General features: G+C 36.7%; 1 protein-coding gene and 1 pseudogene across 1 annotated transcript in view; both read right to left on the bottom strand.

Moving 5' to 3' along the window:
* The window catches only part of TMTC2 (transmembrane O-mannosyltransferase targeting cadherins 2), a 412,397-nt gene that overhangs the window by 12,038 nt on the left and 381,356 nt on the right, over positions 1 to 19,003 (bottom strand). The window lies entirely within an intron of this gene.
* On the bottom strand, positions 1,306 to 2,455 carry LOC144616884 (transcription factor BTF3 pseudogene; annotated as a pseudogene).

The raw sequence follows: 19,003 nt of genomic DNA, 5'->3' as shown, positions 1-19,003 counted from the left end.
GGGAGTAGTTTCAATTTCTCGGTGACACATTTTATCCTGTGTGCTCAGTCCTTCTCTCCTACATCTGTCCCATCCCAGCGGGTGTTGCAAGAATGTTCATTTAACTTTTATGAGGGTGTGACTGACACAATGTGGAGTGCTATTCATTTCGATGGCAATCAAAATGCCAAAATCTGTGGTTAGGGGGATAGCAAACAGTGATCGTAACAGAGTCCTTTCAAAGGTGGTAGTTATTTCTAACAGATTTTAAAGTGCACATACTAAATTAAGAATATGAACTCAGAAATTATTGCGCACTAAAGAAGATCCTATTTCAAAGACAGGTTTTCTTGATACCCTTAATTTCATCACAGCATCTCTCATAGGATCCGAATGGAAAACCTAGATCTCCGGCCACCGCAGTTTCACTCAGAGCTGTTATAAAATGCAATCAATGCGCTGTTTTTCTTGATCTGCGATAAGCACATAGCTCATTATTTGAAGTAAAACTACAAATAAAAGTTCTACATAAGTGAGAAAATATAGGACTTAAAGTGCATGCAAGATTAGAAGAATAAAAATAAGTAGAACTTACTGAAGAATAAGTAGAACATTAAAACACTAAAGTAATGAAATTTAGGAAAGAATCTGCACACAGGCAAAATCATCTCTATCTCTAAAACACCAAGAGCTGTCTTCCCTTACTAATGTAGACAGCTGACACAAAACCTACAGCATTTTCTTTTACTTTTCCTTGAACCAAATTCCTTGTCTGTTTCTAGTCCAAATGTACCCTAAGCAACATAATTCACTCTACACTTTATTCATTTCTGTTTGGTAAGAAGGGGAGGGAAGAACACGCTCATGCTTTCTCCATCATAATTGTGTTGCACAGAAGGATTTCCAGCTGTATGGATTTCCATCCACATGTGTATGTGTGTATGTGTGTATGTGTAGTGTGAAGCGTGAGTTCGAATATATCTAATAAAGTGATGTTTTATTATATATCTAATATTACATATCAGGTATTTTATATCCAATAAAGTGTATTTCAGAGTATGCTGGAAGTTGAGATTTGAGTTGATAACATTTTAGAACTTAATTGTCATGGGAGACAGAAGGAGAGAGAGATTTTTTTTCTTTTTAATATATTTTTTTTCTTTTTGAGGGGCTGGCCCTTTTTGTTCTGTAAAATGATCATCTGAGTTTTTGTTTTTGATTTTTTAAATTATTAATTAATTTAACTTAATTAATTTATTTATTTATTTATTTATTTTTTACTAGGTAATGATCTTCACTAACCTTGTTTCAAACTTTATTCCTGGGCTTCTTCAGCTTAATCAGCTGCAAAGAATGAATTGTGTATAAGCAAAAACTGAAAAGAGCTGCACTGTCCAAGGGGCTTGGGCTTAAAACTATTAAGAGATTTAGATTTTATCAGATCTATGAACAAATTAAAAAGCAGTCTGAATATAAAATAGCAGTTCCCAGTAACTTCTTCAAGTTTTATCCTCTTCAGAAGTTGACCCAATTCAGTTTGCTTCATTCTTAGAAGTTTCATCAAAATTCTCCACAAGGTCTGGAACTTCATCCTCCTCCTCCTCTCTGGTAGTGAGTGGTGCTTTTCTGTCCACAGATTGGGCAGAAATTCACAAGGTTTTCCTAAACTACTCAGACAGGCTGCACCAAGTTGGTTTAAGATACTGGGTAGCATTTCGGTCAGCTGGCTGCCTTGTCTCAGTGAAAGCGTTCACTGCCAGGGATACCTGGACTTGAGGTTTGTTAAAGTGCATCACTGTTCCTTGGTTTATGAACATACTCACTTCTTCAATACCAGAGATACTGTTTACTCTTAACTTCTCTAAAGAGAACCTAAGCCTTTTATCTTCTGCGGTAGCTGTGCTATGGACCACCTTCTTTGGGCGAGCAGTTCCTTTCCCACCAAAGCACACTTGTGCTTGCAGTTTGATGAATTTCTCCTGGTTCATGATAGTTTCTTTCATCTTGTTGGGGTGGAAATGGGACCCCATGGGGGACTAGGGCTGGCACTCAGGGGGTCCCGTGTGGACCAGCTAAGATTAGGTGGCACACATGTGGGGCTTGTCTGAATTTTTAAAAACACAATGCTGCAAGGGGCACCTGGGTGGCTCAGTCGGTTAGGCATCAGACCCTGTGCTGGCAGTGCGGAGCCTGCTTGGGATTCTCTCTCTCTGTCCCTCCCCAGCTTGTGATGTCTCTGTCTCTCTCAAAATAAATAAATAAACTTAAAAAAAAAAAAAAAACAAAACACAGTGTAGCAAGAGCTACCGATATACTATGTTGACAGAATCAAAGTTTCAACTGAAGTAAAGATTTGACAGGTGCCAGGAAAATTTTTTTAATCTGTGTATATATCACTTCTCCAACTGACCTCTATGTTTGCCAATAAATAGGGTGTGATCGGAGGGAGGTCAACTGAGAGATTCTAGTTTGCATACTGGTGAAATGACAGACTTGTTCTTGAATAGGACTTATTGAAAATAATCCTTTTAAAAAAAACCATGGAAATGAGCATGTCACAGACCTCAAAACAGTGGATTAAATGAAATTTAGGTTAGGCATACACACTCTAAGGACGGGTAAGACATTTATTTTTTCCTCTCACGAAACAGATGGAGTGAAGAAGCATGATTCATTCAAGGGTGACACTATCATTTGGATCAATCACATTTCAACATGATATTAGAAGGCAGCAATTGTCCACCCGCAGAACGAACATGAAGAAACGTGTTTCATAATGAGAATTCACCACAGGCTTCATGCACACCGCAAGTGGGAAGTTTTGCTAACACTCTGAGTTAGGATGACCCGATCAAACATAACAAGAAGGAGCAAGCAATTCCTCCAGAAACTAGAAATCTTTCCAGGAACTAAAAATAAAATGTAAACATGGTGCCTGGTGCATAACATTCTATTTGCACTTTTATAGGATGAAGGCTTTGTTGATACACGCTTGGAAAAGTAATGATGCAAGGTCTTCACCCATCATTTCAGAAAACATTCCATCAGGACCCACCAATCACGGGGAAGCCATGCTGTACTCCAAGCCAATACACTTGCCAAAGTGTCACACCTGCTGAAAATGTAAAAATAAACACGGCTTGTGTGTATCTAAACTTATAGCAAATCAAGGGAGGTTTAATGGCAGAACCGCTGCTGCTCACACAGTATAAGCTCACATATTACCCTCAGGATCTCTACATTCAATTGCACACTTTGCCTTTATTTTTGAGATGTTCATACCTGAGATTGCCACATCCAGATAGCATCCATCATCTAATGTAAAGCCTGAACAGTTAGCATATTTCCATACTTTTAAGAAGGTTTTAAAGACTGGCTTGATGACATTTTTCTGCACAATAGCTTCCAAAATTGTATAGGATAGAGATTTTGTATTGGCTTTACCTACTCTACCAATGTTATTACCTCTTCTCCGAGTAACTTCATTTTTGAAAATGCTACACCCTTACTTTCTTACCTCCCTTCTTTGGTCTATCCAGTTAATATAAAACAAGCAAGCAAGCAGATAACAAGCAATCAATAAGGCAATAACACAGACCCAGAGTCCAAATAGTTGGCCTGAGGCAGATACATTGGATACTTATTCACTCATATGCCACAAATAACAACCCAAATGCGACTTAAAAAGGAAGAGGGGATAAAACAGATTATTTTAAACCCAATGATTAATACTCAGACACCAACTCTGATTTCTTTTAGACTCATCTTCAATAATGAGTTAGGGAACCATAATGATTATGTGATATATATCGAATATGTTTATAAAGTCACACAGTAGTACATTTTTACCTCCCCAAAAAACAATTATTGGCAATGCAACAACCTTGAATAGTGATCTGATACTTAGCTACAGAAAAACTTGACTACATATCACCTCTACCTGTGATTCACATTGAACAAGTAAAACAAAAAGGTCTTTGGTAGAAGGCACATCTTTTTAATTCTTTTGTGTAAGAAACCAGAAGCGAGATCTTTTTCTGCTATTACACATTAGTTATTCTTAAAACAAATTATCTTATTAATACTTGACTAATTAAATTGTAGGCCATTTATCTCATAAATGTTTAATGTCCATTACATATAATAATTAAATCCCATTTTAGTATCTTGAAATGGCTTAGAGAAATACAGCTATGCTCTAATGCCTATAATTTAACACTATTATTTACTTCAGTCAACGACAGAATTTCAAGAACTTTGTTCACTTCTTTGGTTCATCCAAAACAAAGTAGGAATGAAATGGTAACTATGAAGTCAATATTCTTAGAATATTAAGTCCACGATGCTATGAAGCATGATCACTTATAGTGGCCATGGAAAAAGCAGCCTCCAGCTGAGAAGCAGGAGGCCATGTGGTTAATCTTGTAGGTCTATTTATCTACAAAACCTGGAGAACAATGAGAGACCAAGAAGCAAGGCCATCCCAAGAAAAGGGGAACTGATGTAGACAGGTATCTCTTAACTAAAGAAATGAGGTTTAGGGAAGATGAAAAAAAATATTTATAACAATGAAATAATAATGAAGAATTTAATAAGAAACTCAAGGATGGAGCCTTTTGCAGTCTGTGAATGGTTAAAATGATATCTCTCTATAATCTTCAAAACTATAATTTCTAAAATAAAATTAAGTTATTCAATTATCTCATCCATTATAGCCAATTTTATTTCTTTGAAAATATAACTTTTTCATTCATTTTATGCATTCATTCAACGTATAATTTTTGAGCACCTATACTGGGAATTCAGCAGTACACAGAACAAGTTAAAAATCCGGGGCTTCATGGTGCTTATATCTTATTTGTAAGACATAGATAATAAACACGAAAATATGAACAAAATATATATTATACTGTGATGCATGAAAAGATAAAAACTACAGCAAAGAAACCATTTAAGGAATGTATGTGAGGAGGGTGGCCAATAAACCACAGCCTGGGAATCATATCCAGCCCAGAGTTAGACCATTTAAAAATGTAGATTTTTAGATGGTTGAAGATACTCAAAAGGAAAGAAATACATCATAGCACATGAAAATTACATAAAATTCAAATGCCAATGTCCATAAATAAAGTTTTATTGGAAAATAGTCACACTTAATCAGGTATATTTTGTCTATGGCCGCCTTCATGCTGCAACAGCATAACTCAATAGTTGTGACAGAGACTTTAGGGCTGCAAAACCTAAAATATTTACTGCCTGGTCCGCTACAACAAAAGTATGCTGAACCCTCACATACGACATTAAATAAGAGGATTTGTAAAGGTCTTAAAATAGCATCTGAGTGAAGAACTGGAGGTGAGGGAGCAAACTGCACAAGGAATGACACGATCTGACATGTTTTGAATGTTGTTTTGAAAGCAGACCAATGAAGGAGGAGTCAACTGCTGTATTACAGATTAGCAGTGATGTTGATGTCTTTGACAAGGATAGTGGCAATGGAGTTGGCTTATGCAACTAGGAAAATGAAGTGATTTGCTGCAATGGGAAAGAAGGTGGAGGAAAAGGTGTGGGAAGAAAATCAGGAGTTCAATTCTGAACTAGTAGCTTGAAGGGTCTGTGTAAGTGCAAATACTAAGTAAATACCAGGTAGATTAGTCTAGAGTTCAAAGAAGAGATCTCAGCTGGAGATTTAAATTTGGGAGTCATCGGTATATCAATGCCATTTAAAGTCATGAGTGAGAATGTGATCTCAGAGAGAGTGAAGATACAGAGAAAAGCGGGTCAAGAAAAAGGAAAAATTTCAAGGTCAAGAGATTGGATGGATGGGAAGGAACAGGCCAGGGGGATGAAGGTTAAGAGGAACCAGAGCTAAGAATCCTGGAAACCGAGGGAAGAAAGTGTTTCCAGGAGGAATGAGTAATCATCTGTGTCAAATGCTACTGATAGGACAAGTAAAATTAGAACTGAGAACAAATGGATTTAATGTTGTTGAGTGTTGTTCTTGTAACTTTGACAAGGGCAGTCTTGGTGACATCATTGGAGAAAAAGCCTGTTTGGAGTAGTTCCAAATGAAAATAGAAAGTTATGCCATAAAGAGAAGGAGGAAAATGGAATGGTAGCTAGAGGCATAAACAGGCTTGAAAGGTTTTTTGTTTTCCAATGTGGGGAGAAATAACATGTTTAAATGTTGATGGAATATTTTGGTAGAAAGGAAAAATCTGTTAATATAAGAAAGACAGTGAAAAAGAGGGAGGAAGGAAGGACTGTAGGACTAATGTCCTTAAATAGTTAAGAAAACAAGCATCTAGGGAAGAAATGAAGAAACTTGTTTGAGCAAGAAGTATAGACAATTTATAATAATTGGGAAAAGGGTGTCCTTTAAAGGCACAGATGCTAATAGATGGTTAGATGTGGTGATGGAAGCTTATGAAAGTTCTGATTACTTCTATATTCTCAATGAAAAAGGATACACGGTTGTCTAGTTGAGTGTGATGATGGGGAAAGAGATGCTGGAAATTTTCTATAAGTGAGTTAAGTATGGTTATCTAGAAAAATATCAGAGAGAATGGACTAGAAAATGATAGTATGACTGCCACCTGGCACTGAGGGCTAACTTGAGGCTAGTGATCCTGAACTTTAAAACAAGTTGTGTTTTGCTCTAGCTATGTTTAGCTTCAAGATACAGACATGGAACAGGCAGAGATGGATGTAGCCAGGTGTTGATAAGACAAAACTAAGCAAAGGAGTCAAGATTATGTGCAATGGAGTGATTATCAATGACTGGTCTTGGAACTTATTTAAATAAGGAGGGATATGAGGTATAATGTGGGCAAGGACACTGAAACACTGGTGATTTCTATGGACTGTAGGTCCCGGGTGTAGCTGAAGAATTTGGTGGTGTTGGTGCCAGAGATGGAGGTGGTAGTCAGGTAGTGAGATGGTTGAATGAAATCATGAAATCTAAACTTCGAGATTCAATGTGGTGATTCAAGTAGTGATTATCTCATGTGGGGAGAGACAAGGGGATGGGATAGGGAAGAAGCACAGAGGTAGATGGAAGTTATTGGCAATGGTTAGTTTTAGAGTTCTATATTGGGTTTACAAGCATACATCTCATTGTTCATTATTATGCATTTTCACTTACATAATATGTTAACATAATCTATGTGTTTAGATATTATACTTGACATTTAAAAAATATATTATAACATCAAGACTCCGCTGGGCTTCCCCATTGGCATGAGTCAAAAAAAGTCCCACACACCCTACGAAAAAGTTCCCTTCTGCCATATATCTTTGGCTGAAATCAAGCGGGGACAGGTGAATAAGATGCCACATCATCCTATGCTCCAACATTAAACACACAAAAATCATCACTGTCATTAGCTTACACCATGTTTATTTAGATTTATATTCATGTTTGCTGTTTTATTTGCTTATCACTCTTTCTTGCATCTGAACTTCTCCTTTTGGAATTTCCATTCTTCCTAAAGTAGATGCTTCAGAGGTTTCTTTAGTAAAAGATTACTGATGGTAATATTTTTCAATTTTTGATTACATAATGTGTCTTTATTTCACCACCATTGTTGAAAAATATTCCTAGCTGCTGAGAGTATTACAGAAATTTTCTTTTAACATCTTAAAGAGATTATTTCATTATCTTGTGTCTTTCAGGGTTATGTTAATTTTATGTGCTCTTGGTCAAATTAGCATTCCTTCAAAGGTACATTTTCTTTTTGGCTCAGGTTACCATCCTGCCTCTGGTTTCCTATAATATACCATGATGAGTCTATGTATAGACTTCGATTTATTTATTCAATTTGGGGTATATTATGCTGTGTATCTTCTAATCAACCAAGGAAATTTGGTATATTCACTATTCTGTTCTCAATGTCTGGGGCTCTGAATAGATATTAGATATTCTCACTGTATACTCTCCAGTTTCTTAACTTCCTTTTCAAATTCCTTATTTTCCTTTTCTATGTGGCGTCCTAGGTAATTTGCTCCCATGTTCCTTCAATTTCACTAATATTCTCAGTTGTGACTAATCTGATATTTAATCTAACCCTTGAGCTTTGAATTCAAGCATTCAAGACCACTCTAGTGTCTATTTCTTATATATTTCATACAAAACTAATCTATATTCTGTTCCTGATATTTCAATACCTGTAGCTTTTAGAGGTCTCAGTATTTGCTTTCTGCTGACTCTCACTCATGGTGGTTAGTTCCCTGGGGTCCTAGTGATTTTTGAGTTTTCTTCAATTCATTAATTGTTTGATCTTAGTCTGGGGAATCCAGAAGTCCTGAATTGGGGATGCTCTTCTCCAGAGAGGATTTGCATCTACAAATAGCCACAGAATTTTACCAACCTAAAACCACCACATTCACCCTTGAGGGTTCTGACTTATTTACAAGCTCTATTTCACCACATCAGTGCAGGCACAAGATTCATTAGCTAGAAGGCAGGGTCGTTATTGAACTCCATGCTCAGGATAACCCTGCATCTACAGGTGACTCACTACTCAGACTCCCAAAGTCCAGTTCAAAGTTTCCCTTTCTCTTTTTTCTTTTCTTTCCTTTTCTTTTCTTCTTTCTTTCTTTCTTTCTTTCTTTCTCTCTTTCTTTTCCTCACCACTATTCCCTCCTTGGAAGAGTGGTTCTTATCTTGCTCTTGAAAGCCCAATACCACTTCATGTGGAAAAATACTATTCCATGCTCTGCCTGAGGAGAGAATTTCTGTGGTCTTCTGTGCTGATAAGAAGTAGAAGTCTTTATAATTATAAAAGTCATTGAAATTTTGACAGTTTTAAGAGTTGGCTTCAAAATTCGAGAGCATATTAATGAAGAGTTGGTCAATAACAATTATGTAGCCTCCATCTGGTATATAACTCCATTCTAAATAATAGGAGAAGGAAAGTGGATCTTGCTCTTAGGATGTTTTCAAATTCAAGGGAAGGGAGGAAGTGGCAAATTCAGATAAACAACACAAGTAAAAGCATACAGAGAGCTACACTTTGACATCCTCCTGGAATGTTACCACTTTGGGCAGGACTCTACTTTGTTTAGCTTACAATTGAGAACCACTACACAATGCACAGTTTATCAAAAGTATGTAGTGCTTTAAAAGAAAAAAAAAAGTATGTAGTGCTTTTCCTATAAAGAACATATCATCATGGGAATAAAAGGCACAACATAGGGAATATAGCCAATGGTATTGTAATAGCATTTTATGGTGACAGATGGTCGCTACACTTGTGGTAAACACAGCATAGTATATAGAGAAGTTTAATTTCTATGTTTTACACCTGAACTAATGTGTCAATGATACTGAAATAAAAACATTTTTTTAAAAAGAACACTTATCACATGCATGACCACTTTGTGTTTTGACACAATCCCTTTCTTATATTTCAAGGAAATTTCAGTTTGATATTATGTTGTCAGCAGAGCAATTCTACATCTTGCCAAGATAAAATCTAATTTCACTTCGACAAAATGAGAACGAATTTGCTTTCCTTCATCTATTCTATCATTAAGCAACAAATTAGAGGGGCAAGCATTGCTTCTGCACAGAACACATATATTTGTTCCTTTCTTTACTTACAGAAAGAGTAAAAAAAATGGCCTACTTCCATGCTGCCAGGACTGAGGTTCACAGGATGGATAAGGGATGCTTGCCCTACTTTTCTTGTTGTCTACCTCAATCAAACTTTTTCTCATGTGGGCACAAATGCACCTACAGGCATCACACTCTAAGGACCTGCAAGTGGCAAAGGTCTACCCAGCTGCAAGGAGCAAATGTCAGTATACATGCTAGTCACTTAGGAATCGCTGTCAACTGCAGGAATATGGAATTATCCTTACAATATTAACTGGTTACCTGCTTTCTATATGTAACCTCCCAAGGGAAATCAGCATTAGCTGATGGTTAACTTGAACATGGCAAATCATTTTCATTCTCAATGCAATTATTTGTTAAATATGTATTATGTACAAAGCCTCTACATCTTCTTTAGTCTTAGTGTCTTAATGGGTCAGAGTCTATCATCATCATCATCATCATCATCATCATCATCTCTCATTATTTATACCACAGGTACTTTACATTTGTTTGCTACTTTCAAATTGTTCAAAGTACATTGTTTACACAGTTTCATTTGATCCTTGCCATTGACCAGAGAAATGTGGATCTTGAAGGATAAAGTAAGTCGTTCAAGGTAACACAGCAAGTATTCAGTACTGCTGGGCCCAAACCCCAATTCTCTCCACTTCATTTTCCCTTCCCTTTCCACTCTACTATTCCAATTTATTATGATGGTGATTGTTTTCATTTTGGTAAACATGGGTAGTAGTTCATAATATTTGTCATAAGCACTTGGGTTGACCTGGTTGACAATATCTTATAACTATAGTTTAAAGGCATAAGGGTAACTGAAAGATGAAAAGAATGACAGATACAGGTATTGACAGATACAGAAAATCTATTTGCACCAACATGAATTTTGTATGCTTTTTCTGAAACACACTAAAAAGTATATGGGTCATAAAATTATTCTCTTTTTCTTAAAAAAAAATTGTTTTTAAGGTTTTTGTTTTGTTTTGTTTTATTTTTTTGTTTGGGTTTTTTGAGGGAGAGAGAGAGAGGGAGGGGCAGAGAGAGAGGGAAACACAATATCTGAAGCAGGTTCCAGGCTCCGAGCTGTCAGCACAGAGCCCAACGTGGGGCTCAAACTCATGAACCATGAGATCATGACCTGAGCCAAAGTCTGACATGTAACCAACTGAGGCACCCAGGTGCCCCAGGTCATAAAATTATTCTTGAGTTAGCTTTTGTTTTTTGCTTCATGTGCTCTGAGAATAAAAGTAAATATCTACTTGAAGAAACATAAAATTTATATCTTTACAATTGGCCCATTGCTCACAAACAGTAGGGTTAAAACTATACTGCTTAGGCATTAAAAAACAAAACAAAACAAAAACAAAAACAAAAACACTGCTGTCCAAGATTACTTAATCACACCAAATATTCTATTGAAGTTTTATCTTTGAATGTAAAATAATGTCACTAGCAATCATGCTAAATCCCTGTTATTTTAATGGGCTTGATTTATAAATTTGCTTTTCATTTATCAAGTCCTGTTGATTTCATAGTCCTATTGACTATCAAGTCAGTGAATATTGATTAAAATGTGATCAATATTATTTTTATTTATTTATTTTTAAAAATGTTTATTTTGAGAGAAAGAGAGAGAGAGAGAGAGTGAGAGCGAGAGAGAGCAGGGGAGGGGTGGAGAGGGAGGGAGAGAGAATCCTAAACAGGCTCCATGCTCAGTGTTGAGCCCAATATGGGGCTTGATCCCATAATCACAAGATCATGACCTGAGCCGATATCAAGAGTCAGATGCTCAAGTGACTGAGCCACCCAGGTGCCCTGATCAATATTATTTTTAGATAGCCACTAAAGTATGAGGGAAACTAAGATTATTAAGTCTGAACAACAATGCTGCTAAAGCAATCCAATAACAAAATAATTGGCTAATCAATTAGAAGCATCTTGAGTGTGCTGGTAGTGACATGCTTACTTTCTGGGAGAAGGTTCCAGAGGTTTCATAAGAGCTACTTCAGGGTTTATTAGGTGTTCGAAATGAAAAGATTATCTTAATTGCAGCCCATTCTTGCTAGCATTTGTTAGTTAAAAAGAATCATTTTCTAAATACGTATAATATAGAATAGCTCCCACATAAGTTATCTAGTTTAGGAAACATTACAATAGGGTTTTTCTCCAAGCTGTTTTATCTACATAATTACATTCTGTTCAAACAGATCATTCTTGCTGACAATAACAGAAAGACCTTAGATTATAAAGGTGTTGATAAATTTATTTCCAAATGAAATGTTTTAGGACAAAGGTATCAAAAACCAAATATATAGTCGGCAAGTGGGAACAGTTCTGGATTAGCAGTGGGAAGACCTGGTCTTTAATCCCTACTTTTGCATTTGCTGCCTGTAGGATTTTGGAAAAATCAGCCAACATTGCCAAGTCAGTTTCCTACATGAAAACCAAAACCAAAACCAAAACCAAAACCAAAACCAAACAAAACACAAACCCCAGGGCAAACAGCTGTCATTTTCCTTACTGGGTATTATGAGGAATAATACAGTAGGTATACAAACCATCTGTAAATTTGTAAAACTCTACAGAAATGTTAGCTATTCTTTTGCAGCATGTTACCCAAAGATGTAAGATTCCAGTGGTAATGTGCAAGCTTTGAGAGGGTACTTCTTCAGCAGAAAAAAAATAAATCCAGGACAAAAAATACATTATTTATAAAGGTAAGGTAAGCTAAAACTGTAAGAAAGTCAATGGTATTTTTTTCTTTTAATTTTGGAATATAAGTTCTATTTTGAATTCTTCAGTTGAAAAAGAACAGTATTAGGCTTTGGAGAATCTCTTAATCTGGCTTACTCTCAAGAGGCATCTGAGGAAACATAAATATCTGTGCATTCAGCATATATACAAATATATTTCTTTCTCCTTCCTAATGCTGGAGGAATTTGGACTCTAGGAAAATGTAAAATATATTAATAGTAGCACAAGGAAATTCCAAACAGCGTATGTATAAATGTTGGCTCTAAATCACAAGTATACACTTAAAATCCAAAGTGAGTAGACTGCATGGATATTGTACACAGTAAGAATTTCATTATAGAAAAAAATTAAATTGCACTCATTTATTTGCCTATGGGGTTGTTTCTATTTAGTTTGGAAAATTTCATTACTGTTATAAATCTTTACCATAAATGCCAGAAAATAACACCTACTGTGTAAGAAAAGAGAATGAAATTAAGCTTTTAATCAAGAAATTAGGAGCTCCCTGGGAAATAGTTGGGAGAGGAGAGTATGTCATATTTCATTCTTTTGCACAGTAAAAAAGTCTGAAAAAAAATATTGGACCCTTATAAAAGGATATTGGCATGAGAATCTGGTGATTATGAAGAAAAATCACTATCTCTCAGCAACAGAAATGGATCCCTCTCTCTTTCAGTATAGCATATTCATTAAAAATGTCATTTAAAAGATATGACATCCTCTAATTTACTCTAAATTCACTAAAAAGATATGACATACTCTAACAAGTTTTCTCAGTGGGCATTTAGGTTGTTTCTACTTTCCTTGCTATTCGAGAAAATATTACAACACACACACACACACACACACATATATATACACACACACACACACACACACACACACACACACACACACACATTTGATATAGATTTTCAAAGATTAATTCATGGGGCCAGGGAGAAGAACAGGGCAGGATGTATTGGTTGAAGATGAATTTCAAAGGAACAAAGGCTAAAGTACATGTAATTTCAGAGTACATTGAGTTCCTGGATGGTGAGTAGTGCTGGAGGTTGGGAGGTAGTAACAGCCAGTGCCTGTAGTACCGTGGTTTTATGCACGGAGACAGGGGATGGGGTATCCTTGCTAAGAGCTCATCTTTTACATATTTGGTTCCTACTAAAACTTTTGTTAGAAAAGTGGTTTTGTTGATAGAAAAAAAATTGTAGGAAAAGATTACCAGCAATGAGAAGTCAAGGCGTATTTATTGAAAGCACTGCATTTAGAAAGATGCAGTTCTTGAGGCAGGTCTGAAAAGTGGATTTGAGGGACTTGAGATCTGAGGCAGAGAAAGTAGTTAGAAACCTGTTAAATTTTTTCAGGCAAAAAATTATGGAACCTAAAATAAGGGAGTGAAAAGAGAGATGAAGAAGAACTATGATAGCAAGCCATTTTTGGTCATTATCTCGCAGGATATAGTGATCTGTTGGTTGAGGGTGAAGAAAAGGAAAGGTGAAGGTAAAACTGAAATTATTAGCTTGGCCAACTTGAGTGGAGGGTAAATATGATAATTAATGTAAGAATCCATGAGGAAGTGATGTTCTGGGATGGATGGATGGATGGTTGGATGGATGGATGGAGTCAGTTATTCTGAATGTTCCATTCTTTTCCATCTCTACCTAGGACTAAACCATCATCCTCTACAGCATGGACTACTTCAAAGGCCAATTAAATCTGTGCTTCCAGCTTGTCCCTATAATTTATCCTCCACACAGTAGTCCCAGACAGCTTTGTAAAATTTAAATACAATTATTTTGTTCTCACACTTAAGTCACCCAAGAGGTTTCCTTCTGTACTTAAAATAGAATTCAAAGTCATCTGTGTCTATCACTATTTATCTGTCCAACCTCAGCTCTTGCCCTTTCTTCTCACTCACATGGTCCCTCCACTTTGGTCTTCCTTCTGCTCCAACCTCATTTCCAACCTGCTTTCAGGCCTTTACACAAGCGGCTTCTCCCTACGTTTTTACATGGCTGGCTCCTTGCTATCTCAGTCCCAATTTCTATCTCATTTTTTAGAGAAACTAAAAAGTGATTATCCAATCTAAAACATGTGTCTTATTTTCTTACAGCTTCTGCTTTATTTTCCTTATAGTGAGCATCATTCAATAATATTTCATATTTTTAAAAATGTTTAATGTTTATTTATTTTTGAAAGAGAGAGAGAGAGAGAGAGAGAGAGAGAGAGAGAGAGAATACCAGTGGGGGAAGGGCAAAGAGAGAGGGGTACAGAGGATCTGAAGCAGGCTCTGAACTGACAGCAGTGAGCCTGAAACAGGGACTTGAACTCATGAACCATGAGATCATGATCTGAGCTGAACTCGGATGCTCCAGTATTTTATATTTTTAAATCCTTTCACTACCAGGAAAAAGAAATCCTTTTTGTAAATAGAGGAGACTTTATTTACCTTGTTTACTGCTAGTTCTTAATACCTACAGCAGTGCTGATAATGAACAGATACTCAGTAAATAGTTGGTAAATGAAAGAATGCATGCTGTGCCTGAATTGCCCCACAGTACACAGTACAACCATGTACAACCATGTACAGATGGGTAGAAAGTAGTTTCGAGCTGTGGGGAAACATAAAGTCGAGGGAAACAGAGGAATAAGGTACAGTTGTACTACAATTGATATCTTATAGGCTCGGCTACCATTCGTGTTTGCATGTGGTGAGTGTGTGTGTGTGTGTGTGTGTGTGTGCGTGTGTGCGTGTGTGCGCGCGTGTGTGTTTGAGAAAGACAATTTTCCCATAATAGTTAGTTATAAATAACTTCATTATATCTTTCCAGGACACATAAGCAAACTGAAACTCATCTGTCCCTAATTTCTCTTTAGACGATGAGTAGCTTGAATGAAACTAGTTAGGTATGTGACTTTGGGCACATATATATTTATTCAGTAACTATTTCTTAAGTGCTCACCATGGACAGACACCATGCTGATGTAATGGTTCAATGTTGAACAAAACAATCATAAACTCTGTCCTCATGGAGCCTACACTTTGTGAGGGAAACGAACAATCAATCACACAAGTGAATAAGTTATCAAGTACAATAAGCACTATAAATACAAAGAAAAGTGTAGGGAGCAAATGTGCTTCAGAGCAAATGAGATCAGAGGGATGAGAGAAATTAACAGATCTTCATCAGTGGGACCTTCATTCAGAAGCAGAAATTCGAAGATGTGAGTTGGGACTAAGCATGGCATGTTCAAGACCTTGACAGAAAACCAGGCTGATGAGTGCTCAGAGAGCAAAGGAAAAAGAAACGTCAGTTGTGACAGCAAACATCCCTCGAAACCAGATTGTGCAGGTCCTCAGGGCTTCTTAAGGACTTTAGTCAATGAAGGAGTCACTACATGGGGTCTTTCGCTGGTAGCCTGTTATCTCTCACACCGGAAAGACCATTGTACTTTGGTGTATGCCAACGAGGAGCTTCCTAACAAACTGTTTCTCTAAAAAATATAAACTGCAAACCCTTTCAGAATATGTAAAATGCATATTTGAAAAATCTGGGAAGTACGTATAAAGTGAATTGAATAAAAGCAACTGGTATCTGTATGGGTTCAAAGGGGTACATCTGTGACATTTGCAAGGTTTTTATCTCACTCACACACGTGCCCATGATGTCAAATTTTTATAACAGTAAGAAGTCATTAGTTCTAACTTCAGATCTAGAGGCAGTCTTCCTCATCTGAGTTTAAAATTCCATTTCTAATATCTAAGGAGAAAGAGCTTGTTAAGCAAATTAATATTGTGAAGTGGGTTTCCTGGAGGCATATTTAACCTACTTGCAAGGCCAACTACTTTATAATGCATGACTTACATGCAAATGGGAAGCTACTAAATATAAATTAGTTTGTTCATTACAATGGTTTAGTAAGGCTTACAAACACATTATCATCGGTTAAGTCACTATGATAAAGTTTTAAAGCTACAACTCTATTAAAAATCATTCATTCCTTATTTCTTTCACTCATTCACTTACTGAATAAACTGGTTCCTTGGGGAGTCATTCCCAGCTCAGGACACAGCAATTTCATCCTTCTGAAAGTTGTTCAGGCCAAAAAACATGGTGTCTTCTTGACTTCTGTCTCTAACACCCTACATCAAATCCATCAGCCAATACTGTAGGCTTTAGCTTAAACACACATGTATACACGGACATACAAAGACACACACACACACACACACACATACATACACAATCATCCCACCTGTTGGAGAATTTCTTGTAGTCATACTTGTAAACTTATCTTCTAACTGACACTAATATGTCAAGTTTGGGAATCACAAAAAGTGATATCTTCCCAAGGACTCTGCGTTTAAAACATCTATCCTATGTGTTCTTTCTGCATTAGAAGATATATTCTATGTGTTCTCCCTCGGTTTTTCAATGACTTCCAAATCTGGATCTCCAGTCCTGAGTCTCCCGTAAGATTATATTTAGTTGCCTATAGGAATCCAGGACAGCCAATAGTCAACTTAAATGCATTATCTTGCATATCAGATACGCTCGTCCTTCATTATTCCCTATTTATTTATTTATTTATTATTTTTTTAATATTTATTTGAGAGAGAGAGAGAGAAACAGAGTGAGAGCAGGGGAGGGGCAGAGAGAGAGGGAGACACAGAATCCGAAGCAGGTTCCAGACTCTGAGCTGTCAGCCCCAATGCAGGGCTCAAACTCACAAACCGTGAGATTGTGACCTGAGCCGAAGTCAGACACTTAACTGATTGAGCCACCTAGGTGCCCCTACTATTTATTTATTTATTTGTTTGTTTGTTTAGTATTTATTATTTTTTATTGAGATACAATTGACACGTAACATTATCTTAGTTTTAGGTGTACAAAATAATGATTCGATATTGTATATATGATGAAATGATCACCACAATAAGTCTAGTTAATGTCCATCAGCACACAGGATTAATTGCAGTTGTATCAGAACTCAGAGATGGTGGTGAGCTATGGGTATCAGTGAGCAATAATGTGGAGCTTGCCAGGAACATGCGGGGACCAGGGTCTCCTCAGTCCCCTAAGGATGAGAAGAAAGGGTGTGTGCTGTGGGGTAGTCTTATCAGAGCCACTCAGACCTCTGGGGTTCTCTTGATGCCCTTTGCTAAACAGAAAAGCCCTTGTTAATGAAACAGGCCCTGTGTGCCTATAGTTCTCACTTGTGGTGCTTTATATACCAACTCATTTATTGGAGCAGAGGCTCACAACAAATGCTCTTCTTTTAAGTTATTTTTGCTTTTAATATTTGTTCATTCATTCATTCATCCATCCATTCATTCATTCACTCATTCATTTTCATGGGAGATGGGCATTGAGGAGGGCGCCTACTGGGATGAGCACTGGGTATTGTATGTAAGGGATGTAGTCCCAAAGCCAAGACTACACTGTATACACATATGTTAGCTAACTTGACAATAAATTATTAAAAAAAATAAGAAGAAGAAGAAATAAAAAACAAGACTCCTTATTTAAACAAGTGCTGGAATCTACTTGGTCACCCAACCTACAAGCACCTCCCTCTTCCTTATTCTCATGGCCCTGTTAAGGAATCATCAAATGCTGCCCATTTGATCTCCTACATATTCCTCAAATATGCCTCTTCTCCCTCCCCTGCTTACAACTGCCCTAGTTTTAAGGAACTTATTAAATTTCTCCTCATTTCCTAGACCTTAATTTACCTCCTCCTTTGTTCAAGGAGGAGCAAGAGGAGCAGGAGAGGAGTTTCCTCTGCAGAGATTTAGTGGGTAAAAGCTTAGCGTAAACCCATCGATCACAATCCCTTGCTACTTTTCTAGACTCTCACAGAAACAAACCCAACAATAAGCTGACAACTTATTTAATACACCGAAAAAGTTTGAAGCAAGAGTTATAAAAATATTTTAGTGCCTTTTCTTCCCTGTTTTATATGATACATTTGGGAATTCACTGGAGGTACTGTTTCATTCACTGAACTTGGCAGTTTCAACTCTCCGGCACAAAGGAAATGGAAATGTCTGGAGATGTCTGAAGGGTTGTGTTTTACTTTCTCTTTCCCTTTTCTTCTTTCATGGTTGAGTTCTGCCACAGTAGAAAATATAAAAATATAATACATAAAATACTACTTACAGACTTGATGACAATAAATTTAGCTGTGCATTTTCTATTTACAAGGATTATCTTCTGTAATGTTTTATTACTCATGATCTTGTGCTATTTCACATTTCTAAGGTAAAATAGACTTCAATAGATGGCCGTGTACACACACACACAGTGAATTAGCACTAGTTACTTACATGCCTCCCAGGAGACAATGTGGGGATCCCCGAAGCTTCAATACTGAACACATCACATCTTTAAAGTGTTGCCACATTACCACCATTAAATTTCAAGTCAGTTTTCAAATATCCATTTGCAAAATCATAGAGGAAGAATACCTTATGCTTTTACTTAACTTTGCCCCTTGTTTATTTTTTGAGACCACGGAATCCCAATTTTTTCTTGTCTCTTTACAGTTGTAGTAAATACAATGTGATGCTAGTTCAGAGATGCCTAATAAGGGACCCATGATAAAAAGGTTCATTTTTTAATATCAAGAACATGGATTTTTTTTTACTTAATT

This window comes from Panthera onca, chromosome B4 (assembly GCF_046562875.1).
Source record: "Panthera onca isolate mPanOnc1 chromosome B4, mPanOnc1 haplotype 2, whole genome shotgun sequence".
NCBI lineage: Eukaryota > Metazoa > Chordata > Mammalia > Carnivora > Felidae > Panthera > Panthera onca.
Note: the sequence above shows the minus strand (reverse complement) of the source record. Positions and strands in the feature narration are given on the sequence as shown.